General features: G+C 41.9%; 1 protein-coding gene across 1 annotated transcript in view; it reads right to left on the bottom strand.

Annotated features, from left to right (window-relative positions):
- The window catches only part of RUSC2 (RUN and SH3 domain containing 2), a 66336-nt gene extending 38630 nt beyond the window's left edge, over positions 1-27706 (bottom strand). The window contains exon 1 of the mRNA XM_049772938.1: positions 27636-27706. The gene's annotated coding sequence lies outside the window, so the exon portion shown is untranslated. The remainder of the gene's footprint in view (positions 1-27635) is intronic.
- Positions 27707-27974: the final 268 nt, after the last annotated feature.

The following is a 27974-nucleotide window of genomic DNA, read 5'->3' as shown; positions in this document are numbered from 1 at the left end:
TGTAAAGTTACTTTTGATAGGGTGTCTTGGGCACTGGTGGTGATAAGGTGCAATAATTGTATGTACATCAAAGCCATGAATGTTGGGGGATGGAGAGATAATACTAATGGCTAGGGCACTTGCCTTGTATGCTGTTGACCCAGGCTCAATCCCCAGTACTCCCTACCAAGAGTAATCCCTGTGCATTGCTGGATGTGGCAAAAAAACAAAAACAAATTAATTAACAAATATTAATGCTATTGTAAACATGTTACTTCATAAAAAAATTTAATTATAAAAAATAAGACTAATTGTACTGATAGAAGCCCAAAATAACTGAATAAGTTTTTTGAAAGGCATTCATTGCTGATGAAAATAACTGTCAAATCTGAAATTTTGAGGCTAGAAACTACAATTTTTGCATTTTAATTTGTTTGCTTTTGTTTCTGGACCTCATCTGGCTATATGCAGGGATTACTTCTTTCTGGCTCTGTGCTCAGGGATCACTCCTGGTGTTGTTCAGCGGACAATATGGGGATCAAATCCAGGTCAGGCAAGTGCCTTAGCCACAGTACTGTTTTTCAGACCCCCAAACTCTAAGTTAAATAAATAAAAATAAAGATAACAAAACACTGGAAAAAGTCTTATATCTAGAATCATATCTCCTAAAAATACATTTTAGTTATCAGGGATGTGTAAATCAGAATTAAAATATCATTTCATACTACTATAATAGCTAAAATTAGTGTTGATGACAATATGGAGAAATGATAACCCTTAAATACTACTGAAATATGACACAATCATTTGTAAATAGTGTAGCAAGTCTTCAAAACTAAATGAGTTACCATGATCCAGAAATTCCAAGCTTAGATATCACTATAACTCCCAGATGAAAACAAATTCATGCAAAAGTCTGCATGTGACTTCTTCAGAGCAGCATTATTTTAGAACTGAAAATGGGAATAACTCAAATGTCTATCAACAGATGAATGGATAAATGTGTAGTATTCATAAAATGAAATAATATTCAGGAGACAGAATGGCATAGTGGTAGGGCGTTTGCCTGGCACACAGCCAACCCAGGATGGACCTGAGTTCGATCCCCAGCATCCTAGATGGTCCCCTGAGCCTGCCCCCTCAGTGCTGCCGGGTGTGGCCCAAAAAGGAAAAAAAATAAATAAAAGGAATAATATCCAGCAATAAAAAGGAACCATGCACTCAAACATGCTATACAAGGGATAAACTTTGAAAACATTATAGTAAATAAAAGAAAGTCAGGCACAAAAGGTCACATAGCATTTATATGAAATGCTCAGCATAGAGTAATCTATAGAGATTAAAAAGTAGATTAGTAGCTGCTGGGAATTTAGGTGAGGGGAAAACAGGCAGTGATTGTTAATGAGTATAGGATTTCTTTTGGGATGATGCAAATGTTTTAAGATTAGTTTATAGTGATGGCTGCACAATTCTTTGAATACACAAAACACAGTTGAATTACATAATTTAAATAGTGAAGCATAATATATGTCAGTTAGATCCCAAAGTTGTTTTTAACCAGTGTCAGTCAGTAAAGCTGTTTTCTCAGCTCCCCAAACCCTTAAGTATTTGAAGATTCTGCAAGAGGGTGGAGGTGGGGGTGGAAAGGTGTAACTGATCCCAGTAATCAGAGGGCTTACTGGTCTGTCAACCCAAGGATCTCAGACAATTCCACTTTTCTTCTGTCTTTTCAATACCAAGGTTTTCAAAAGAATGAACAATGTAAATTCCACTTTCTCTTTAACCATTTCCTAACCACAAGAAGTTGTCTTCTTGTAATGCCTGGATTATCCAAAGCAAGAATAAAGTTTTAACTTATAGTTGAACTGATATTTACCCATTCTTGCCTCTTTCCTATTGGAACCCTCTTTTCCCTTCAATGTCTATAACACCAGCCAAACCACCCAACTTCTACTTCTTAGATAATTATTTCTTCATTATTTAATACCTGACTCATATGCAAATGTCAATTTACGGCAAGGTCCGTATTTGAAGTCTTTCTACCATGATGCTGAGAAATCTTCCATTCTTTCTGAAGTTACAGAATCAAGTCTCCAGGAGCCTTTTAGATACTTCTTATATGACCTCAAATTCATCACATGGAAAGCCAAATTGATTTTTCTATTTCAATCAGCTTTCTTTAGACTATCAGTAACATAAATGTGAAAATATAAGACTCATCTAGATTCTTTATCATCAGAAAAGCACTAACTCAAGTTGAATCATCCTTACAATATAGATGAATGATTTATTGTGCTTTTATTTTATTATACATGACCCCCAGTCTACAATGTTATAGTGTGACTATGCAGTCAATAAGAAAAGTATTTCCGGGACCGGAGATATAGCATGGGGGTAAAGCGTTTGCCTTTCATGCAGGAGGTCATCGGTTCGAATCCCGGCATCCCATATGGTCCCCCGTGCCTGCCAGGAGCAATTTCTGAGCCTGGAGCCAGGAATAACCCCTGAGCACTGCCGGGTGTGACCCAAAAACCACAAAAAAAAAAAAAAAAAAAAAAAAAGAAAAGTATTTCCAATCTCAAGTTTGATCTTTTTCTAGGGAGTGAGATGTGGTAGGACACTCATTCTGCTGGGCAAGCGGCTTAGAGTCACTGTGCTTAGTTAGTCACACAGTCATGGGGCACACAGCTGCGAGGCTGTCTTACATTTTTGAGTACAGTATTCAATAGATTACACAATGCAGGCAACACTTCATTTTTTATTTTTGGAAGCTGTTTTATTAAGGGATTCACTTCCTTTTATTTATTGTTTTGGGGTCACACCCAGTGGCGCTCAGGGGTTACTCCTGGCTCTGCGCTCAGAAATCACTCCTGGCTTGGGGACCATATGAGATGCCAGGAATCGAACTCAGGCATGCAAGGTAAATGCCCTACTGCTGTGCTATCGCTCCAGCCCCTCACTTCTCTTTTTTTATTTTAATTTAAATTTTGTTGGGGTCAATACCTGCATTGCTTAGGGATTACTCATGACTTTGTACTTAGGAATTAATCCTGGTAGTGCTTGGAGTACTATATGGAGACCAGGGATTGAACCAGGGTCAGCCACATATGTACAAGGCAAGCGCCCTATCCTCTGTAAAAATTCCGTTTCTCGAGGCCGGAGAGATAGCATAGAGGTAAGGCATTTGCCATGCATGCAGAAGGACAGTGGTTCGAATCCTGGCATCTTATATGGTCCTCCGAGCCTGTCAGGAGTGATTTCTGAATGTAGAGCCAGGAGTAACCCCTGAGCGCTGCTGGGTGTGACCCAAAACAAAACAAAAATTCCACTTCCTGTCATAAAGACAAAGCTGAATTAACATTCTAGAGAATTATACCCCACTCTGATTATTTTTTCTGGGTAGAAAACCCTGTCATCTCTACCTCACTTGAAAATCTAGTCTCCAGGGGCCGGGAAGGTGGCACTAGAGGTTAGGTGTTTGCCTTGCAAGCGCTAGCATAGGAAGGAACTGCGGTTTGATCCCCCGGTGTCCCATATAGTCCCCCCAAGCCAGGGGCGATTTCTGAGCGCATAGCCAGGAGTAACCCCTGAGTGTCAAATGGGTGTGGCCCAAAAACCAAAAAAAAAAAAAAAAAAAAAAAAGAAAATCTAGTCTCCTTTTAATGAAGATGCAACATTTTATTATAAAATAATTATAAAATTAGATTACTTTGCTCAACTGTAGACATATAAGTGTTCTTAGGTTTAAGGGAGACTGATAAGCTCTAATGATGTTCTGTAGATACAATCAATGTAATTTTGACTTATGATAGTTTCAATTGATAAATAAGCTCATTATCATTTCATTGTATGTCAAGGAAGAACTGTATTTCAACTATTATGTTAAGCAAACATGCAATTCATATAACCACTCTCCCTGTCATATATTATTTATTTTATGGATGAAAAATCTGATGTTTGGAGATATTACATAATCTTCCTAAGGTTGATCATTCAATAAATGTCTGACCTGGAATTCAGCTGCAGATCTGATTCTACATTCATTTTTTCTTTTTGTTTTTGGGTCACACCCAGCAGTGCTCAGGGGTTACTCCTGGCTCTATGCTCAGAAATCATTCCTGGCAGGCTCAGAGGACCATATGGAATGTCAGGATTCGAACCACCAACCTTCTGATTACAAGGCAAATGCCTTACCTCCATGCTATCTCTCCAACCCCTCTACATTCATTTTTTGTTGTTTTGCTTTGGATCAGTACCCATTGGTGCTCAGGGCTTACCTGGGGCTCTGAACTCAAGGATCATTCCTGGTGGGCTTGGGTGATCATAAGGGATGCTGGGGATAGTACCTGGGTCAGCAGCATGCAAGCAAGGTACATGCTCTACCCACTGTATTATTGCTCCAGCCCCTAATTCAAAATTCTCTCTCTCTTTTTTTTTTTTTTTTTGGTTTTTGGATCACATCCGGCAGCTCAGGGGTTACTCCTGGCTCCATGCTCAGAAATCGCTCCTGGCAGACTGAGGGGACATTATGGGATGCTGGGATTCGAACCAATGACCTGCATGAAAGGCAAATGCCTTACCTCCATGTTATCTCTCCGGCCCTCTGATTCCAAATTCTTTTTTTTTTTTTTTTTTTTTTTTGTGGTTTTTGGGTCACACCCGGCAGTGCTAAGGGGTTACTCCTGGCTCCATGCTCAGAAATTGCTCCTGGCAGGCACGGGGGACCATATGGGACGCCGGGATTCGAACTGATGACCTTCTGCATGAAAGGCAAACGCCTTACCTCCATGCTATCTCTCCGGCCCCAACCTGCTTGTTCTATTGCCTCTCAAGTTCCTTTTCCAACTACTATCATCCTAAAATGAGACCTGCATGAGTTCTTATTTTTTTTTTTTTTTTTTTGGATTTTTTGGGCCACCCCCAGTAATGCTCAGGGGCTACTCCTGGCTATGTGCTCAGAAGTTGCTCCTGGCTTGGGGGACCATATGGGACACCGGGGGATCGAACCGCGGTCCGTCCAAGGCTAGCGCAGGCAAGGCAGGCACCTTACCTTTAGCGCCACCGCCCGGCCCCATGAGTTCTTATTTTAAATTTTTTGTTTAATTTTAAAATTTAATTTAAATTAAAATAAATTTAATTTAAATGGTCTTTTAAACATAACTTTCAAAACAAACAAACTCAGGGCTTCAAACATGTATGCCATGTGCTCTATTGTGAGCTACGTCCTGAGTTTTCTGGGAGGCCAGAGAGATAGTACAGTGGGTAAAGGTGCTTGCTTTGCATACAACTGATTAAGGTTTAATCCCTGACATCCCATATGGTCCCCCAAGCATTGTCAGGATGATTCCTACGTGTGGAGCCAAGAGTAACCCCTGAGAATAGTTGAGCATGTCCCCAAACCAAACCAAAACAAAGAAATACCAAATCAAAAACAACTCTCCCAAACAGCAACAGTTTTCTGGCCTTTTCCTTCCAGCTCTCTTATATACGACACATATTAATCTTTCCAAAATACTAGCTTTATCTCTTTTGGTTTATTTCTTGGGTCTCTGAAGCAATACTCAGGGGCCTAGGGTTGTGCTTGGTCTGCCAGAGTTAGGCCTTTAGGTCAGAACTTTACCTTTATTTCCATAGCTAGGATCTTTTAGCAATGTTGCAAGGTAAGGCCTGATAATAACGTCTATGTGTAAAAAATATACAACTGGGGCCGGCGAGGTGGCGCTAGAGGTAAGGTGTCTGCCTTACAAGTGCTAGCCAAGGAAAGGACCACGGTTCGATCCCCCGGTGTCCCATATGGTCCCCCCAAGCCAGGGGCAATTTCTGAGCACGTAGCCAGGAGTAACCCCTGAGCATCTAACGGGTGTGGCCCAAAACAAAAACAAACAAAAAAATACAACTAAAGCATCTTGTATTTTATATGACTTGGACCAATCAAGTCACTTATTCCAAAAGGGGACAGATATCAAAGTCATCCTCAAATTCCCTATTTTTCACCCCGATCAACCCAGATCTATTTCACTTTCTTTCTCTCTTTCTTTTTTTTTTTTTTTGTGGTTTTTGGGTCACACCCGGCAGTGCTCAGGGGTTATTCCTGGCTCCAAGCTCAGAAATTGCTCCTGGCAGGCACGGGGGACCATATGAGACACCGGGATTCGAACCGATGACCTCCTGCATGAAAGGCAAACGCCTTTCCATGCTATCTCTCTGGCCCCTATTTCACTTTCTAAGTTTGTCCTACGACTATACACATAAATGACCATAAATATGGTCATCATTTTCCTGTGTCAAATTCATTAGCTCTCCATCATCTTTATGATAGAAATTTAAATAATGGTGACCGTTGGAATTTCTTGAGAAGTTTCCTAACTGAGAGGTTGAATTGTCCATAGAATCAGTTTCAGTTCTGAGAAAAGTATTAAAGTGTTAACCCAAATTCTTTTTTTTTTTTTTTTTTTTTGGTTTTTGGTTTTTGATTTTTGTTTTTTGTTTTGATTTTTTGGTCACATCTGGTTATGCTCAGGGGTTACTCTGGCTATTCGCTCAAAATCGCTCCTGGCCTGAGGGCCATATAGGACGTGGGGAGATTGAACTGCAGTCCATCCTGGGTCAGTTGCATGCAGGGCAAATGCCCTACCACTTGTGCCACCACTCTGGCCCCCCAAATTCTTTTTTTTTTTTTTTTTGGTTTATGAGTCACACTCAGCAGTGCTCAGGGATTATTCCTGGCTCTATGCTCAGAAATTGCTCCTGGCAGGCTCAGGGGACCATATGGGATGCCAGGATTTGAACCAACATCTTTCTGCATGCAAGGCAAACGACTTACCTCCATGCTAATCTCTCGCCCCCCCCCAATTCTTAATGTACAGTAAGAGAGGACGGTTCTGCAGATTGTGATGGGTTATACCTCTGTAGTGGCATATTTACTTCACTGTTTCTCCTGCCTGGTTCATCAACAATGTTGGTGGATTAAATGCCTGAAGACATCATGGCTGTATACAAGTTCCTACACAACTGCACAAGATCTCTGACTGGGGGTGGTGGTGGTTTGGCAACACCCTGAGGCGCTAAGGAGTTACTCCTGGCTCTACACTCAGAAATCGCTCCTGGCAGGCTCGGACCATATGGGATACAACCCAGGTCTGCCCAGGGCAGGAATACATGCTTTGACTGTGGTGCTGACCCCAGTTCGACCTCCAGGTTTGAATCACCACAAGGTTCCCTGAGCATGGAGAAGTAGCTTCTAAGTACTGGTGGGTGTGACTTAAAAACAAACACAAAACAAAACAAACAAAATAACAGATACCTCTCAGAGGAACCTCCCCTGGCCCTGCCCTTGGCTTAATGAAAATTTTCTACAACTTCTGAGTAAAGAAAAGGTTAAGCACAGCTTTTGGGAGATCAGGAAAATAGGGAATAAAACAAATGATTAATTAATGTTGATAGCACTAGTAGTACTTACTTTCTAGTATAAAAATGAACTTCCAGATTATTCTTTCACCCATGCCAAGATTATGTGTCTTCACAGATAAGAGATTTGATGATGAGTCTGAATTTCCCACCCGACAAATATTTTCCTCGGAAATGTATGATATATGCTGATAGAATTTGGAGATTTAAAACTTGGGAGTAGCAATTCCTATGGGCATGTGGCTTGGTTATAAGGAGAGAATTAACAGGCTCTAGATGCTTAGAGCACCTAGCTGTGGCATCAGGAACATGAATCCATAGTTGGAACTGAAGTCAACACCCCCAGGCTTATCTGTCTTCCTTGTGGGATGTGTGGCCACTCAGCCCTGGAGGCCACTGCACTGATGGGCATTATTCTGTACTTCTAGGGAGTCCAGCCAGCTTGCTCGGAGTGTTTATAAGAGGCTTTGCTCATAGGGCTGTCCCAGATATACCCAGCTGCTTTCTTAGGAGGCCTCCCTAATATAGAGTCATCTTTCGAAGCATGGAGCTTTCTTTGCTTTTGGATTCTCAAATATGTAACAGAAAGATTTTTAGCCAAAATGGCACTCCCTAAAGTCAAAATGGCACTCCCTAAAGTCAACTAGTAGCTTTTCTAGGATCACATCAGATAATTATCTTCTTTCTCCAGACAATTTCCTTTATAAAAGTCTTTATCAAGTCTAAATAGTGGCAGAGAATAACTAGAGGTAGAAGCCCCAATTTTATCTCTAGGCTCAGCTCTGCCTCTAGCTCTTAAGGAATCAATTCAATGAATGAAAGCAGCAGAGAATTATAAACAGGAAAAGGAAAAACTAGAGGTCATTGACTCTGACACCAGGACACTGCCTGGACTATAAAGGGTCACTTTCCTTAATCCATAAAATTTCCATAATAAACCAGTTTTGTCTCAGAGTCTACCAACTGAAGTGATTATACCCAGAGAAAAATTCTTCTTTTCCAACTACCTAGTGATCAAGTGTATTCCTTTTTCCTTCAGGTCAACCATTTGATTCTTTCCTTAGCTCAATTCAGTGTCAGTTTGGAGATAGGAGGCTGAATCTAGTGACCTTTGAAGGTCCCTTTCAGCACCAATTATAAACTAAGTCAACTGAAACCTGGGCCATGGGAAGGTTCTGTTTTCAACATCTATTATTCTAGGTGCCAAAGCCTAATTTCTTTTTTTTTTTTTTTTTTTTTTTTTGGTTTTTGGGCCACACCCGCTTGACGCTCAGGGGTTACTCCTGGCTATGTGCTCAGAAATCGCCCCTGGCTTGGGGGGACCATATGGGACGCCGGGGGATCGAACCGCGGTCCTTCCTTGGCTAGCGCTTGCAAGGCAGACACCTTACCTCCAGCGCCACCTACCCGGCCCCCCAAAGCCTAATTTCTACAGTTTGATTCCCTGAAGATGGAGAAGTTGTTGTAAATCTGATCTGTTTGGGTAAGGTAAGGTAGTGTAAGGAAGGAGAGAGAGAACTACTGAGAATTGGGAAAGATTAGATCCTACCTCCAGAGCCTGAATTCATCTAGAAAATGGGATGGAGCATGTAGCAGTGAATGAGACCCACAGGCAAAGCCTCCCAGGGCTAGGTGGAAGTGATCAGCACAGGAGCAGGAAACAACTAGGGCCAGAGACAGTGCATTACAGTGGGAGTGCTACCTCACCTAGCACAGGTTACTCGGCTTGGAGACAGCTTTGTGTATTTATAGAAGCAAAAGAGCAAGGTTAAAAAGGGTACTTAGGGGCCAGAGAGATAGCACAGTGGTAAGGCGTTTGCCTTGCACGTATCCGATTCAGGAAGGACAATGGTTCGAATCCCAGTGTCCCATATGGTCCCCCGAGCCTGCCAGGAGCGATTTCTGAGCGTAGAGCCAGGAGTAACCCCTGAGTGCTGCTGGGTGTGATCCAAAAACTAAAAAGAAAAAGGGTACTTAGGGGCCAGAGTGATAGCACAGTGGTAAGGCATTTGCCTTGCATGCAGCCAACACAGTATGAATGATCCCCCAAGCCTGCCAGGAGTGACTTCTGAGTGCAGAGGCAGAAGTGACCCCTAAGCGGTGACGGGTGTGACCCAAAAACAAAAACAAAAGGGCACTTAGGCACCTTCTTGAGTGTGTAGTGTGGTCTTCTTCATCCCTTCTTTTGGCTGCTCCTTTTGGGTCCTAGGCTCCAGGAAAGCAGGTCAGAGTGTTTTCTGCTTCCCTTCCCCAAGGCAGCAGACTCAAGTGTGCAGGCTGTTAAGCAGCTCTCTATTCAGTCTTTTAAAAACTATAGATAAAAGACTATATATGCACCATGAAGTAGGCTATGAGAAGGATCTATATTGAACTACGCAAGCCAGTTGTGAAGACAGAGTTGGGGAGGTAAGAAGAGAAAGGAGAGAGATGTTCCTTTGCTCCTCTGGGAAATGAGGGTCCAGACTGGTCTCATTATCAGCAGAAGGATCACAGTTCCTAAGATTTCCATCAAAGTCAGTATTCTAGTTCAGTTCCTCAATGCTTAGTTACTGCACTGTCAGGATAATAGTCACAACCATGTCTGTATACCAGCTACTACAGCTACTATATTTGCTTAGTCATATGAGAAAGGGAGTTAGCAAATAGATGTTTAAACAAAAAATTAAAAATCAGATGCTTTTTGGTAGAGTCTTTGAAAAAGTGCTCCACATCACTAATCATCAGGGAGATGCAAATCAAAACAACGATGAGATACCACCTCACACCACAGAGAATGGCACACATCACAAAGAATGAGAATAAACAGTGTTGGCGGGGATGTGGGGAGAAAGGAACTCTTATCCACTGCTGGTGAGAATGCCGTCTAGTTCAACCTTTATGGAAAGCCATATGGAGATTCCTCCAAAAACTGGAAATAGAGCTCCTATACGATCCAGCTATACCACTCCTAGGAATATACCCTAGGAACACAAAAATACAATACAAAAACCCCTTCCTTACACCTATATTCATTGCAGCTCTATTTACCATAGCAAGACTCTGGAAACAACCAAGATGCCCTTCAACAGACGAATGGCTAAAGAAACTGTGGTACATATACACAATGGAATATTATGCAGCTGTCAGGAGAGATGAAGTCATGAAATTTTCCTATACATGGATGTACACGGAATCTATTATGCTGAGTGAAATAAGTCAGAGAGAGAGAGAAAAACGCAGAATGGTCTCACACATTTATGGGTTTTAAGAAAAATGAAAGACATTCTTGCAATAATAACTTTCAGACACAAAAGAGAAAAGAGCTGGAAGTTCCAGCTCACCTCAGGAAGCTCATCACAAAGAGTGATGAGTTTAGTTGGATAAATAACTACATTTTGAACTGTCCTAATAATGAGAATGTATGAGGGAAATTGAGAACCTGTTTAGAGTACAGGCGGGGGTCGGGTGGGGAGGAGGGAGACTTGGGACATTGGTGATGGGAATGTTGCACTGGTGATGGGTGGTGTTAAGAAAAAAAAATATTGTTATTCAATAATGGAATACAATGTATATACAATATATTATTATATACAATACAAAAAAAAACTTAGCTTTCTTAAATATCATTCTAGAGGTAGGATGGCAAAAAAAAAATCAGATGCTAAAGGGGCTGGAGCGATAGCACAGCAAGTAGGGTGTTTACCTTGCACGCAGCTGATCCGGGTTCGATATGGTCCCCTGAGCTTCCCATATGGTCCCTTGAGCCTGCCAGGAGCGATTTCTGAGCGCAGAGCCAGGAGTAACTCCTGAGTGTTGCTGGGTATGGCCCCAAAACAAAACAAAAACAAACCAAAAAAATCAGATGCTATTGTCTGGAGTGGATCCTAAATACTCAGGAGCCCAAGTTCTGAAATGCACCTTTGGTGTTTTATAGCCCTGGGTCCAAATGTGACATGTAACTTGCAAGCTGAGATCTTGCGGAAGTTACTCAACTTTACTCAACTTCAACTTCTTCATTTCTAAAACTGTTATAATATTTTCCCTCAAAAGCCTGAAGAAAGATTAAATACAAAATTGTATGTAAAGAGTATTGGCAAAGTTAAGTGCTCAGTTGGGGCAGTGATTGCTATTCTCTTTGGCAGATGACAAATGGGGTCCTTTTGTCTCTTTTGCTCACTATCCCCAAAAATGTAAAGACCCAGAGTCAGGGAACCAGTAAACAAACAAAAAAAAAAAAAACAAAACAAACAAAAAAAAACCTTTTTCAAAGATACAAAGGAAATGGAAAAACGTCACGTCTTTTTTCCTGTCTGCCCTAGGACTGAATCAACCATCAGGTGTCTATGATGCGCTGGACTGGCAGGTTGGTCCTAGAAACGTAAGGCACTTCCAAACCAAAACTATGAGTCCATCTCTAGTATTACCTGTTGTGGGACATGCTCCCAGACTGATGGTGCTTCTCTTGAGGCCCCAGATTAGATCCCGTAGATCTTGGAAAGAAACAGTCTGATGCCAGGCTGCTAAGACAGAGTCTGTCCAGGCTGTTGTCTGCCCAACACAGCTGCGTGTGAGGCCTATGGGTTAATAATAGCAACTCTGATGCCAATAGATTAAGACAGCTCTGTAGGAGGTGTTTATTTTTACACTCTGGCGTCAGTATCAAGTTCTACTGGTTACTGGCCAAATCTAGGCCAGCTTCTTGCTATAGGAGTCTCCTCAGGCCTCTCCCTAGGTTGCTGAGATAGATTCTAAAGGAAGCAAATCATGTCGAAAACAGTACAATATTCATTGGTAAGGGGAGATGAAACAAACAGCTGTCATATGTCTAGCTGTCTGAGCCTAAATCTAGGACACCAGGTGAACCTCAATTGAGAACTGTGGTTCATAGCATCTTTCTGAGTCAGATCCTCAACAAGAGACTGAATGCATTGCTTTGGACGGATGTACCCATAAACTAATCGTACTGATATCATCTGAATAAAATCAAGAGAAGACTGTTCCTTAAATAACTAGAATATCAGTCTATCTGTCACAAATCCTAGATTAGTGCAGTGAGAGCAGATACTGCTAGAAAAAGTAAGGTTTGTGTGTGCTTGCACATGTGTGCACCCAGATGTGTTCAGGACTTAACTCCTGAGTCTGTGCACAGGAATCATTCCTGGTGTGGTCAGAGGCCCATATACAATACTTAAAATTGAATCTGGTTGGCTGCATGCAAGGGAAGCAATCATCTTACGCACTGTACTATGTTTCTCTCTCTCTTAGAAGGTTTTATAGGACATCTGAAATAAGGCTGGCATGCTGGTCTTGACTTGGATAGTGGGTTTTTTTTTTTGGTTTGTCTCTGCAGATTTATAAAATCCCTTGAAGATTTATTTGGCTACAGTTGCTTTCTTAGGTATAACTCAATGGAATAGAAATACTAAGAAACCAGTCCTTATTTGGTCAGGAGCTATAAAATCTTGGCTAATAGCCTCCTTATCCCCTTGGGCCTAGAGACTGGAGTTATAGAGAACTTCTACTCTGGCCCCTCAATCAGGACTCTATGGATCGATCTTCCCCTCAACTCCCCAAAAGACAGCTCCTGACAAAAATTTCATCTTATTCAATTAGGCAGACATAAGCGTGTGGTCGCTGACAGCTGGGCGGCTGATGTAAATAGAAGCAGTCGGACAAGTAGAAGGACCAGGCACACGCAGCCTACTTTGGAATGATAACAATGTACCACACACCAGGTAGGAATGCTGAAGTGCAAAGAAAGCAGCCACGTGCCAAACACACACTAATAGTGACTGCTGTCTTCCTGCCTGTGGCTGATTCAGTACCATCACCTGGGACACAGCATATCAATGTCTTGAGGTGCCAGTATGCTGGCAGGAAGGTAATCTAGTGAGCCACACATTTCATCCATTTTCCCCAGCCTTCAAAGTTTATCTGCCTGGTCATCAAAACAACAATGCAGCTTCAGAAACAAACCAGATTTGATGACTAGAGTGATATGGGTTTGAATCTCTGGTCCCTCTGGAAGCTATCCATGTCTGAGACAATGGCAAGATGCCCAAGGAGAGAACACTGCTGTCACTCTTGACTTGTTTTCTGACTTGCTGGGTCAGTTAGGGGCAAGGTATCTATCTGGCTTCTCAAAGCTCCAGCCTTCCATTTAGAATAAGGACTAATTCACTTTTTGGTACTGCAGTAAGGACTAGAAGCAAAAAAAAAAAAAAAAAAAAAAGTGGGGGTGGGGTAAGAGATAGCATGGAGGTAAGGCATTTGCCTTGCATGTAGAAGGACGGTGGTTCGAATCCCGGCATCCCATATGCCAGGAGCGATTTCTGAGCTCATAGCCAGGAGTAACCCCTGAACACTGCCGGGTGTGACCCAAAAACAAACAAACAAAAAAAATTGCCTAGGAGCTGTAAATTTTTTGGACCAAAGTATTTCGGAAACATACAGTCATCCATGCATACAAGCTGAGAGCCCCAGTGTTTTGGCTTTTTCTTTCTCAGTCTCCATGACCTGTACCTGCAGTGTAATTTTTTTCCCTTTCAGGTCTATATTCACCATGGGAAACAGTTGCAATGTTTATAAAGTTGATGACTTAGATATTAATCAATCTGTTAACTAGTTAGCAATTCTAACTTACGTAGAAATTCTGGGGCCGGAGAGGTGGCATTAGAGGTAAGGTGTCTGCCTTGCAAACCTTAGCTAAGGAAGGACTGCTGTTCGATCCCCCAGCGTCCCATATGGTCTCCCCAAGTCAGGAGCAATTTCTGAGCGCTTAGCCAGGAGTAACCCCTGAGCATCAAATGGGTGTGGCCCCCCCAAAAAACCAACAACAACAAAAAGAAATTCTAATGTAGGAATTAGCATAAAAACAAACCTCCTGGGCCCGGAGAGATAGCACAGCGGCATTTGCCTTGCAAACAGCCCATCCAGGACCAAAGGTGGTTGGTTCAAATCCCGGTGTCCCATATGGTCCCCCGTGCCTGCCAGGAGCTATTTCTGAGCAGACAGCCAGGAGTAACCCCTGAGCACTGCCGGGTGTGGCCCAAAAACCAAAAAAAAAAAAAAAAAAAAAACCTCCTTTCAAGTCCTTGTTTCATCTACAAACCTAATTCTTTCCTCCAACTGAGTCTTAGACACAGATCTGACCCTTCCATCCTACTGACATGGCATTTAACAGCAGGCATTCAGCATACACACTGGACTTAGCCTGAAGGGCTGAGAAAGCATCATTAATGAAAAGACAGATTCCATTATTCAGAACAAAGGCATGCTGTATTCTAAAGCCATCACAAGCCTCCACTCTTTCTAGTTCTGACTAGTCAGCCAGGTCTCTAATGCTCTCTGAAAAATAGCAATCTATTCTTCACTGGTTCAGACACCTCTTTTTGTTGTGCCTTCCCTGGGATCCAAACAGCCTCTAGTGAGACCCACCCTCCATTTAGCAAACTCTATCTGCCAACAGCTAGCTAGTAAATATTTAGGTTTTATGGCTCACAAATTCTTTATCTATAGCTGGCTTTAGAAATATAAGAACTAATCTCAGTTTATGGGCTATATAAAATGACCTTGGAGGGAACATGCTTTGCTGATCACTGTTCTAGAAATTTCTCTATTGAAGGTCTATATCTCAAATTAAGACTCTGCTGGGCCCACTCTCTGATAAAATCCTCTTTCCTCTTTCCACAAGGGTGAGAGAAGTATTTGAGAGGCAGCTCCCTCTAAGGAGCCACTAAGGAATGTGAAGAAAGAATTTTCTGAGGTTATTTGTATTATAGCTGACAGACTGGCTAGTTTCTCTGAAATAAAACATTTCAAAAACATCCATGGAATTTAACTTATTGCATTATCATTGTGGAGTGCAGACAGGGCTATAAACAGTATCTTTCTATGTCTATTTAATAACACTAGACAGGCATCCATAAGACTTTGTATGTATCCCTCTTCTAACAGATTTGTAAACCCACACTTGAATAGATGTAGGTCCTAACTCTTTTTCCTCCACATTTCCAGTTGTGGAGACCAAAAAAATCAACAGTCAAATGAAAGGTGTGAGGCAGGGGTGAGTTCATTTGTCTGAAGAATGAATCCAGATTCTATTACAAACAGATATAAGTTTGTGGTTTTTTTGTTTTTGGATCATTCCTGGCAGCGCTGAGGGGTTACTCGTAGCTCTGTGCTCAGAAGTCGCTACTGGCAGCCTTGAGGCACCATATGGGATGCCGGGTATAGAACCCATGTCCATTCTGGGTCAGCCTACTGCTGTGCCTTCTCTCCAGCCCCCAAGCAAATATAAGTTTTATAAAAGGAATCAAATTAGTTAATTTAATTAATTAATCAAATCAAATTTGGAAGTAACCTAAGAACATTATACAAAGGATTAGGAGCAATTGGAATTATGACTCGCCACATAACACAAACTAAAGACTAAGCCTTTTAACTATTATTCATATTGCCTACCCACTGTGTTGAATGTTTTTAAAAAATATTATTAAAATCTTCAGAATAAGCCTACAAAGTAGATATTTTCACTTTGCAACTGAGAAAACTGAGGTGTTCATGGAGATAACTTTAGCCAACACTACAGAGCCAGAAAATAGAATTTTCAGGCTCAGACCTTTTGTCTATTGATTCTAAAGCAAGTGCTCTTTCTACTATTATAGCTGATATTCTCAATCAAGAACAATAAGTACATATTTTAGTTTAGTATATACTTAATCTTTGTTCTAAATAGCAGGAATCAGCTTCTGCCTTTTCTGCATGTGAATACTGATGAACCATGTCTATATCTCAGGTTAACTCAAAAGTTATGGTTACACTTAAGCTAGGATCTTATTTGAGCTACTACTTGTTTATTATTTATAAGAATAAATGGGGACAGTGCCAGAGAGATAGTTCAGGGGTTTAGGCATTTGCACTGCATGTGGTAAACTACAGTTCAATCCCAGAACCACATAGCTTAATTGGCTAAACAAAGACTCTGTAAGAAGGAGGCCTATTTTATCCACTGGCATCTCCAGAAAGCACCCATAGGAGAGAGCTGGGAATCTCCTAGTGTGGCCCCCAAACCACAGAGACCAAAGCCAAAAAAAAATAAAACTGAAGATGGAAGCTCGAAGGGCTGGAGTACATGCTTTGCATGCAAGAGAACCAAGTTAGACTCTGGCACTGGATAGTTACCCAAGTACCTCTTTGGAAACAACCTCTGAAGCACTGTGAACATGGCTCAGAACAAAAATATTCCATATTTTTCACTCTATAAAGATACACCTGACCATACAACACATAGTTTTTTGACGAGGAAAACAAGAAAAATTAAGAGTCGTAGCAGCGATCAAATAGTTGTAAACGAAAGCTCTATATATGATGGTGAAAGTGTGTTAATCTGATTGCTTGTTCTTATGTGGCATGTCTGCACAATAAAGGGGCATAACATTTTCCCCCGATCTTTTGGGGGAAAAAAAGTGCATCTTATGGTATGAAAGATATTGTAAATAAATGGAATTTTAATACGTTTAACCTGTCTTCTGGGGGCTGGAGAGATAGTACAACAGGTTGGTCCCTTACCTTGCAGGCAGATAACCAGGGTTTCATCTCCAGCATTCATTATGGTCCCCCAAGGCCCACATTATCCATGAGTGTAGAGCCAGGAGTAAGCCCTGAGCATCCCTAAATGTGCCCCCATCACCCCTAATTCTGCCTATTAGATAAATAAATCTCTTTATAATAGTATTATGTAGGGCCAGAGTGGTGGCACTAGAGGTAAGGCATCTATCTTGCAAGCGCTAGCCTAGGACCAACCACGGTTCGATCCCCCAGTGTCCCATATGGTCCCCCTCAAGCCAGAAGCGATTTCTGAGCACATAGCCAGGAGTAACCCCTGAGCGTCAAACAGGTGTGGCCCATCTCCCCCAGACCCCCAAAATAGTATTTTATATATATATTTATGTAATCAATATAATATTCAAATAATTTGGATAGCATCAGGGAATGAACTCAGAATCTCACACGTGCAATGAAAGGGAGCATCCTTCACTACACCCCCAGAACATCAGTGTTATTTTATAAGCAATTTGATTAAATTGTAGTTCCCTATGTTCCCAGATTGTTAGTTGCCAATCAGATATCCATTTTCCCCTTGTCCTTCAAATGAACAGAACCATGGTACCCAGTTGGATATGATGCTGCTCAACTAGAATTCTGCCTTTCCTCTTTAGGAGAGAAGTTAGCAGAAATGCTGTGAGACTTCTAGAAGGTCTGTGATGTACAGGGCTCATTCCCCAAATCCCCTCTCTGTATCCTAATATTCGAAAGATAACTGTGGTGGTCAGAGTTACTAACATGGTGAGGCATAAAGATGGCCTCACTAGTATTGAAAGAGACATTGGTGTCCAATGACCTTAGAGCTACCATATCATTCCAGGACTATCTTTGTTCTTGAAAAAGACTTGTTTAAGTAGTAAGTAATCTTATTTAATTAATCAATTTTGAACTACTTTATTTCCTTTAGGGGGAGGTCCCCCCAGCAGTACTTGGATCATGCTATGCCAGGATTAGGACTTTGCTTATAATACCAGACAGGTGCTCCAGCCCTTAGAGCTATTTATCCACCCTCCAATTTAGTATTTCTGTTAGTCATATCTCTTTCTTTATATCCTATTACAGTCCCATGATCACAAATTCATGAAATTTGTCCATCCTCAGTGCTACTACCTAAGACCACGGTAATCTACCTCTAAGTTAGTCTACACTGTCTGGGCCATCTTTCAAAAATGGAGTCTATTTGGGGGCCAGAGTGATAGCACAATGGTAGGGCATTTGCCTTTCATGTGGCAGATCATGGGACGGAGCAGGGTTCTATCCCTGATATCCCTGATCCCCCAAGCCTCCAGGAGCGATTTCTAAGTGCAGAGCCAGGAGTAACCCCTGAGCTCTGCCAGGTGTGGCCCAATCCCCCACCCCCAAACAAGGAGTCTATTTATTCTATTGCTTGAAAGGTGTTTCATAAAACTCCAGTCTTTTTTGTGGGTTTTTTTTTTTTTTGGGGGGGGGTCACACCCGGCAGTGCTCAGGGTTTTTTCCTGGCTCTGTGCTCAGAAATTGCTCCTGGCAGGCACAGGGGACCATATGGGACGCCGGGATTCGAACTGATGACCTTGTGCATGAAAGGTAAACACCTTACCTCCATGCTATCTCTCCGGCCCCTAACTCCAGTCTTTTAAACATCATAATTTCAAAGGCTTTTTCTAGATTCTATTATGTACACTCATTCTTCCCTGTATGGTGTTCTATCATTAATTATTTAGCATATAACACTAGACTATAAGTTCTATGGGAGCAGGAGCCATGTCTATAATTATTTTATTATATCTCAGAACCTAGCACAATGTCTAGAATATATAGTAGATTGATATTTTTTAATAAAAGAACAAAATTATACAAATGGTTATTAAGCAATATATGTCAAAGTTTACTTCTAGAAAAAGAAATGATCTGGGCCTGAGCGATAGCACAGTGGCAAGGTGTTTGCCTTGCATACGGCCAACCACAATTCGAATTTTGGAATTCCATATAGTCCCTCAAGCCTGCCAGGAGCAACTTCTGAATGGCAGAGCCAGGAGTAATTCCTGAGCACCTCTGGGTATGACCCAAAAACCAAAAACCAAAAACCAAAAAAAAAAAAAAAAGAAATGATCAGAGCAAATAAATATATATACATGCATACAGATGTTCACTGAAGCACTATATATAAATAAAAAATGTTTAAAATCCTGGTAAATTGTCTAATCATAGAAAATTGATTAATTTATAGTGAATTGAAATAATCCATGCAATGATAATCCAGACAATGAAATACTCAAACTCAAACCTTTTATTAATAAAAAGGTTTGGAATGCAATGAAATAAATACTCTTAAAATAAGTCTTGTTTGTTTGTTTGTTTGTTTGTTTTTGGTCCGCACCCGGCGGTGCTCAGGAATTGCTCTTGGCAGGTACCAGGAAGGGGGGGTGTCGGTCCTGGGTAGCTGCTTGCAAGGCAAACACCCTACCACTGTGCTATTCTCTGGCCCCAAAATAAATCTTTTCTTAACAAATAAGGTTTGGAATATAAACCTTGTAGAGCACCATGGCTGAGTGTGCAAATACCACAACCTGATGTAAAGCCCCTGCTGAACACCACAACTAAAAAATGTGTGAGCATGGGGTAGAATAAAGACACATATAGGGGTGAAGGTGCTTTCCTACATAGGGCTGCAGTGACTGTGATCCTGGTTCAAATCCCTGGTTCCACATAAGGTTCTCTGAACACTATCAGGGATCACTCCTGAGCACAGAACACCTTAACACAGCTAGGTGTGTCCCTAAAACAAAAGTGTGAGCAAGGTTTGGGGAGCTATCACAGGGTCTAGCTTGAGCTGGACCCAAGTTTGATGTCTGACAATGAATGATCCCTTAAGTATCACTGGGTGGAGGTCTCCAGACTTTTAAGCACTACCATAGTAGTCTGGTGGTCCTTAGCACTAGCTTTAGAAGGCCCTTGCACTGAACATCAACCTGACGGTAACCTTTTAAGTCAATAACAAAATAATAAAATAAAGCTCAAAGATATAAAGGATAATAAAGTCATGAAATGTATTATAGTATTTATATATATTATCTTTCCTTCTTGGTTGTATGTTGAGGATTGTGACTATATCTTTACAGTCACTTAATCTAGCATAAGACTAGACTGGTAGATGCTTAAAATAGTCACTGAAGAGGAACAGGTTTGTTATCAATAAGTTATTTTGCAGAGGCTAGGGAGAAAACACAGTGATAGGGTTGAATCGCCAATGTTGATCAGAGAAGTTGGTTCATGATAGCGGTGAATATACTTATTCTAGTCCTCTTTGCTGGGAAGTAAGGTACTGAAAGGATAAAGAGAGGAGTCATCAGCTTCTGAAATGTACTGGGCAAATTTGTCTAGAAAGGACTCTTCCCCCCTTTCTAGGAGCCTAGTCATACCCAGCACTCCCCACTTTTTCTCCTGCTATGGAAACTTCAGTCTGAGAGCCGGAACAGTATGTTCTGGTCAGAATCTGACAGTCTTCCTGCCCTCTTTCTTCATGTTTCCTCCCTTAACCTCACTGGTTTTCACCTCTGTCCTGTTGGCTGCATCCAATGGGAATGCTGAGCAGCCAGGAAAGAATGCAGGATGTGACCTAAAAAGTTCAGCAATAGTTGAGGGAGTTTGTTTTTTTCCTAAAATCGACCAGTTATGAAGTTATGTAAGAGATGGCTCTCCATGCTGGGAGTTGGCCAACTCCCTCTGGCGAGAGATTCCTCAAACCGTCTGAAGTTTCAGGAAAACATCTTGGAATTTCCTGCTTGGCCAATGAGATTGAAGCCTTGTCTGGGTAGAGGTAAGTTCTGGGGCCTGGAGAGATAGCACAGTGGCGTTTGCCTTGCAAGCAGCCGATCCAGGACCAAAAGTGGTTGGTTCGAATCCCGGTGTCCCATATGGTCCCCTGTGCCTGCCAAGAGCTATTTTTGAGCAGACAGCCAGGAGTAACCCCTGAGCAATGCCGGGTGTGGCCCAAAAACAAAACAAAACAAAAAAAAAAGAAGTTCCAGTGAAGAAAGCAGCAAAGAGGATCCTACTGCCCTTCCTCCACTGAGGCTCCTAAATTTCCCTGGGACAGGAAATAGCGTAATCCATTTATAATTAAGATCCCAGAACACAGATAAGCTCCACTGTCAAAATCAAATGGCACCAAGTCTTTAGGGCCTCTTCCAAATGAGGTGGCCTGGGGAGTTTAATAGTTGATCCAGTAGTATATCAACAACCCTCTGGGATGATTTCTTTCCCTGCTTTAGATAGAGGTTTGGAGGAATTTGTTGGGAAAACATCAGAAGCAATGTTTTGCCCAAGGACTAGATGAATCAGTAACACTGAGTACCTAAGAAGAGTCCAGTCCTCTAAATATGTGAACAAAACAGACCTGCTACCTGCTTTCATGGAGCTTGTAGTTCACTTAGGCTTAAACAAATCATGACCAAGTAGCTGGGGAAATAGTACAGGGTTCAGGGTACAAGCAAGGCATGTGCCCAACTAGGTTCAATCCTTGGTACCATACAGCCTCCTGAAAACCGCTGGGTGTAGTCCTGGAGGCCCTCTTTGGTGGTCCCTGGCACTGCAGGACCTGAGGAGCATTGTATCCTTGGCCCCTTGCACTGAAATGCTGAACTCAGGCCTGTTTTGCCTGAGTTCCACTGAAGGGACCCCAGGTCCTCTAAGGCAGCATTTTTCAACCACTGTGCCACGGCACATTATTGTGCCGTGGGAAAAATTCCAATTTCATCTGTAACATGCGGCTTCGGCTCACAAATAGACCAATCATTACATTATTTCATAATAATGTAATTACAAAATAATTTCATTGTAATAAAAAATAAAAATAACTTCTTTGTGTTTATTTGATTCCTATTCAAGAGAATTAATTTATACATAGTCAATATAGGCACAGAGTTAATTTTTTTAACATTTTCTAATAGTGGTGTACCTTGTGATTTTTTTTCATGATAAAAGTGTGCCTTTACACAAAAAAAAGGTTGAAAAACACTGCTCTAAGAGATGTATAAACCAAACATTTTCATTACTGTGAGAATGAATTAGAAATAAATTTAGTTTGTTTATTTTTTGACTTTTGGGTCACACCTGGCTCTGTATTTAGGGATCACTCCTGATAGGGTTCACATCAATACTTCACATGAGGTATTGGTAATTGAACCTTTATCAGTCACATGCACAGCAAGCACCTTACCTGCTATATTATCTCTCCAGCCCCAATAATTTATTGGAAACAAATGGGGTTGCAACACAGTTGAAGAAGCTGGGTTCTAGATTCCATTCGTTCTTTTTATTTACTCATGTTGCTGGAACAAATCCTGTAGTAGCTTCCTAAGAAGGGATACATTGTAGGAACATTTTTTTTTTCTTTTTGGAGAGTCACACCTGGTAGTATTCAGGTGACCACAAAGTACTGGGCACAGAACTCAGGGATCCCACATGCAAAGTATGTGTTCCGGCCTTTTGAGCTATCCCTACAAGCCATACCCTACTGCTGGAACATTTTTGAAGTGAACATCTAAGAATATTTTTAAGCTTTCATAATTGGTTATTTGGTAGTGAATAAAACACTAGGCCAGAAATCAGTTCTCAAAAGTCTGAAGGAATTGTTCCATATTTGTTAATTAGATTATATTAAGTTTAAATGCCATTTTGAGTCTTGATATTTTCATACAAACTTTTCTAAAAGGAAGAGCTTTATGAGGCAGAGATAGTACAGAGGCTAAGGCTCTTGCTTTAAAAATGGCCGACCCCAGTTCAATCCCTGGTACAATCAGCAAGGACTCCAGAGCCTGGTGCATAAACCTGAATCTCTCGCAGTTCTGTGTGCAAAGCATGCACTCATCCTGTTGAACTATCTCTAGCCTTTTTTCCATTTCATTTTTAAAGCAATGTCCTCTCTACTGCTTTGAAGGTAGTTTGATAGATGAAAGTTATTATTTTTTAAATTTGTTTTGCTTCTGTATTTCTTTGAACCATACCTAACTGTGCTCAGGGCTTACTGCTAATGGTGGCTGGGGCACCCTATGGGGTGGCAGGGACTGAACTCAATTCAGTGGTTTGTTAGGCAAGCCTAACAATACCTTACCCACTATATTATCTCTCTGGCCCTAGACAAGAGTTGCTGTTTTTTTTTTTTCTAGACAAGAGTTATTAATAATGGAGCACCATCTCTTATTTGAAAAAATGTTACTTAAAAACTTCCCAAGCTAGAGTTAAACATCCAAACCCAAATACAGAAAGCTTAAAGAGTTTCAAACAAAACAAATCCAATGAGATGCACATTATGTTAGAATACAACTAAAATAACAAAAATCAAAGATCATCTGGGCTAAAGTGACTGTGGATAGGTCGTTTGTCTTGCACGCAGTTGACCTGGGTTCAATTTTTCCAGCATCCCATATATGGTCCCCTGAGCCTGCCAAAAGTGGCTTCTGAGAGCAGAGCTAGGAGTAATCCCTGAGTGCTGTTGGGTGTATTTCCCCTGGGCCCCCAGAAAAAAAAATAAAAAAAGGGAATCCTAACTGTAGCAAAAGCAAAGACTGAGTGTAAAAGGACATCCATTAAGACAATCATAGAACTCTACAGGCCTGAAAGAAATGGGATGATAAGTCAATTGCAAAATAGAAAGAGCCTACATCTAAGAATACTCTACCTAGTTTATCACTCAGAGTTAAAGGAGGAACAATGAACTTTTCAGACAAAACAAACAAACAAAACAGAGAACTTCATCAGCACTAAATAAGCTAAGAAATACTTAAAGGAAAACAAACCTCACATGGAAGATACATAAAATGTGGGAGAGGAGAGTAATGAGGACTCTTTTTACTTTGAAGTTTACTAAATCTTTCCTTCGGTTTTTGGGCTGTGGTCATGGCTTATTTCTGGCTGTGGGATCAAAGATCATTTCTGGTGGCCTTGGAGAACCATCTGGGATGCTGGGAATTGTACCTGGATCCGCTCCATGAAATGCAAGTACCCTTGACACTGTGCAATTTACTCTGGCTCCTAAATCTTTTCTTATTATCTCCATTCTGTTAAATATGGATAACTGAGGGGCCAGAGCAGTGGCGCAAGTGGTAGGGCATTTGCCTTGAATGTGGATGACCTAGAATGGACCACGGTTCAATCTCCCGGCATCCCATATAGTCCCCAAACTAGGAGTGATTTCTGAGCACATAATCAGGAGTAACCCCTGAGCGTCACTGGGTGTGGCCCAAAAACCAAAAAAAAAAAAAAAGACAAAACAAACAAAAAATCTTTAGATAATTTAAATTAAAAAATTTTCCAGGGCCCGGAGAGATAGCACAGCGGCGTTTGCCTTGCAAGCAGCCGCTCGAGGACCAAAGGTGTTTGGTTCGAATCCTGGTGTCCCATATGGTCCCCGTGCCTGCCAGGAGCTATTTCTGAGTAGACAGCCAGGAGTGACCCCTGAGCAACGCCGGGTGTGACCCAAAAACTAAAAAAAAAAAAAAAAAAAAAAATTCCAGTTTTAAAATTTATTTGTTTCTTTTAAGGTAAATCTTGCTTCTTTTGATATCTAATATTTACTTACTGCTAGCATATTTTTCAATTATATCATTGAATCACAATAGATATTAAATACTATTTTACTAAATTAAATATTTCATCCAAAGGAAAATGTTATACATCTCTAATTAAGCATAAATTTAGCTCTGTTCTATAGATTTTAATATGTAATAATTTGGTTAATCTATTAATATTTTCAAATTTCTGTTATGAAATTTTATATGCCTAGGACTATGAATTATCTAAACCTACAGTCTTTAATTACTAAAACATAATATTATTATGTTTCACTATAATTAACTTATAGCTTACTCCCATGGTGAAGCTAGAACGTAACTTAATTTGAATCTTCTGATGCCTGCTGAGAATTATTTCAGGTATAAACAAATAGTCTTTTTTAAACGTTATTTATTTATTTATTTATTTATTTTTGGTTCTTGGGCCATGCCCAGTGATGCTCAGAGGCTACTCCTGGCTCTGCACTCAGAAATCGCCCTAGGGATGCCAGGAATCGAACTCAGGTCAGCATCATGCAAAGAACGCCCTACCGCTGTGATATATGTTCCAGTCCCCTCTGTGATTTTAAAATAATATTGTTTAGTACAATATTATATGTATATCTTTAAATCATGCTAAATCATGCTATTATGTTTAATAGTATTCCTAGATTTCTGTTTCTATCTCTATATTTTATCAATAATTATTTCAACTTAGTGCTATACTCGGTTATTAGAATCTACCCACATCCCAGCCATTTCTCAGAGCAATGTTATTATCAGGCCACAAAATGATGATGACTCATTTGACAGGAACTGCAAGATCATATGCCAATGTTTAATTGGGTGTTTTCTGGATAACCTCAACACTAAGAAACAAGACTATTTCCATAGAGCTTTTCCTACCCTAAACCCTCAGTGAGCCATCTCAGTCAAGTGACTTTTAGTAGGGTGCTCAGTCATTGTGTATGAGTAACAGAATAAATGGGTGAGTTATTGTCTGAAATATGCAGAGAGAAAATAGAACACATAAGCCTCTCCAATGAACTAGGGATGCCGGATTTAGAAAATAAAAATAAAGGACACTCTTGTTTATCTGAAATTCAAATTTAACTTGGCATCTTGTATTTTATCTGGGACAGCTCTTAAGTATTGGAAGTGAAGAGAAAAAAAAATCAAATAGGGGGCCGGCAAGGTGGTGCTAGAGGTAAGCGCTAGCCAAGGAAGGATTTCGGTTCAACCCCCTGCGTCCCATATGGTCCTCGAAAGCCAGGGGCAATTTCTGAGTGCTTAGCCAGGAGTAACCCCTGAGCATCAAACGGGTGTGGCCGAAAAAACAAAAAAAAGAAAAAAGAAAAAAAATCAAATCAAATAATTCACAATGTTATTTGGGGTTATAGTTTCATAATAATCTTTTTACTTATTGTTAATAACCATTAATTATTGACATTATATAATTATAATAATATTCCTAATAGAGAGACTAGATTAAATAGTGGTGCCCTAGGGTCACACAGCAGCAAGGGGCAATAGGTTACAGAATATCAGGACTATTTCTTCCATCCTCTTAATCATATTACTCCTGAATTTCCAAGGAGCCTCCTAAGAAACTCAGGTCACTATATTTCCTTACCAATACTCTGAGCCCACTTAAAATAATAATACCACAACTAATTAGGCAACTACTTAGTAATTTTTAAAACTCCTATGGCTTTCTAGTCATTGTTTCATCATTAGTTAGCAATGTTATTTAGTTCTTCGCAAAGCACGTGCCAGAACAGTGGTTTTCGAGTCTTATCTTTTTCTTTTTATTCTTTTAGTTTTTAAATGTGTGTGTGTGTGTGTGTGTGTGTGAGAGAGAGAGAGAGAGAGAGAGAGAGAGAGAGAGAGAGAGAGAGAGAGAGAGAGAGAGAGAGAGAGAGAGAGAGAGAAGTGCATGGTTTTTGCTGTTTTCAGAGTTCTGCCTTACCCTCTGGAAACTGAACTAGTTCAGATCATTTCCCAAATAATTAACCAAAACAGGCTTCTCTCTTACTGATCTTCAAGAACTCTATCCTTAAAAAGTCTGTTTATTACAGACACCGCAGAGTTAACACTCTGGTTCCGTTTCCCTTCCATGTAAATGGCCAGACGGCCTGATTATACCACAGCAGTATTTAATAATCACAAGATATCGCCAGCCACATCAGGCCCTGAGATTTATTTACCCTTCCAATCTGAGGCAGAGAAGCAAATGGTAGAGTAAGTGAAGGCCTTCATGCCTCCACCTGTCTCTGAGCTAGCTACACATAAGCAGTTAGTCTCTGGAGAAGACAAGAAGAGGAACTGAGCAAAGCTTTCAAGATGTATCTAGGCATCCTTAAGTATCAAGCGAAATGAATTAATTTTTGCAATCCCTTCCCTTTTCCCCCCTTAAATAGAATATAAACAAAAAACGGACATGCAGAATTTCCTATTGCAATGAAAACAATGAACTGAAAGACTTAATATATTCTCTTTTATGCTTGCACAGAGCAAAGGCCAAGAGTCCCCGGTCAGATGCTCTTCCTTCCCCCTTCCTTCCCCCCATGAAAAAGCGGTGTGCCTGGCAGCCTCGCCTAGGGGCCCATTCTTTCGTCCTCACTGCAATCACCTCCCGATACCCCCGCGCTTTTAGCATGGACCCCTAGACTAGCCCATGTGCACCCCGTGGGGTGCTCAAGGGGGGCCAGCCGGGCAGTCCCGGGGAGTCCAGCAGGGGTCATGGAGCTCGCGGTGTCCTTGGCAGAGGTAAAAATTGCAGCAGCGGGGGGCTGGCCTAGCGCCAGAGCAAAGAAAGGCTTTGCCCCGGAGCCACCCGGGGCGCCCAGACCTCGGCGCAGCAGCAGAGGCGAACTTGGGGTGAGGGTCCGGGGCGCGCCGGACAGGCTGGGGGAGGACCGAGGAGTGGCGCTTCCCAGGGGGCTGGAAGCCCGGAGGCTGCAGTGTCTGGGGCAGGGGGACAGTTGGAAGGCACGGTCAGGGTGGATCTGGGGGCCGCCCCCGAAGGGCTGAAGGATCAGCAGGGCTGGCGGCGCGGGCTTGCGTTCTCCTCCGCCCAGCGGCGCGCTTGGCTCGAGGCCCGCGGCTGCGCCCCCCCGGGTGCCCGCTCACCTCCTCGCCCGTGCTAGCGGGGTCCTTCAGCGCGGGCGGCGGCGTCCGAGCATCCGAGCCAGGCCGGCGTCCCCCCTCCTCGGCGCGCGGCGTGGTCAGGGCCGGCCCCCCCTGCGGCGGCGGTGCGGGTGGTGCGCTCGGCGATGCCCGCATGCCGCCCCCGCCCCTCGTGGACGGCGCCGGGTGGTTCGTCCCGCCGGACCCGCGCGAGGCGAGGCGCGAGGTGTTTTCGCCCGAGGGGCGGAGGCCCCGCCTTCCCGGCCCTGGACCACGCCCCTGGGGGCGTGGCCAGACGCTCAGAGCCCTTGGGGCCCAGCTGGATGGAACTGCTGGAAAGAA

The sequence above is a fragment of the Suncus etruscus genome, chromosome 1 (assembly GCF_024139225.1).
Source record: "Suncus etruscus isolate mSunEtr1 chromosome 1, mSunEtr1.pri.cur, whole genome shotgun sequence".
Classification (NCBI taxonomy): Eukaryota; Metazoa; Chordata; class Mammalia; order Eulipotyphla; family Soricidae; genus Suncus; species Suncus etruscus.
The sequence above is the reverse complement of the archived record's forward strand: the minus strand, read 5'-3'. Positions and strand labels throughout refer to the sequence as shown.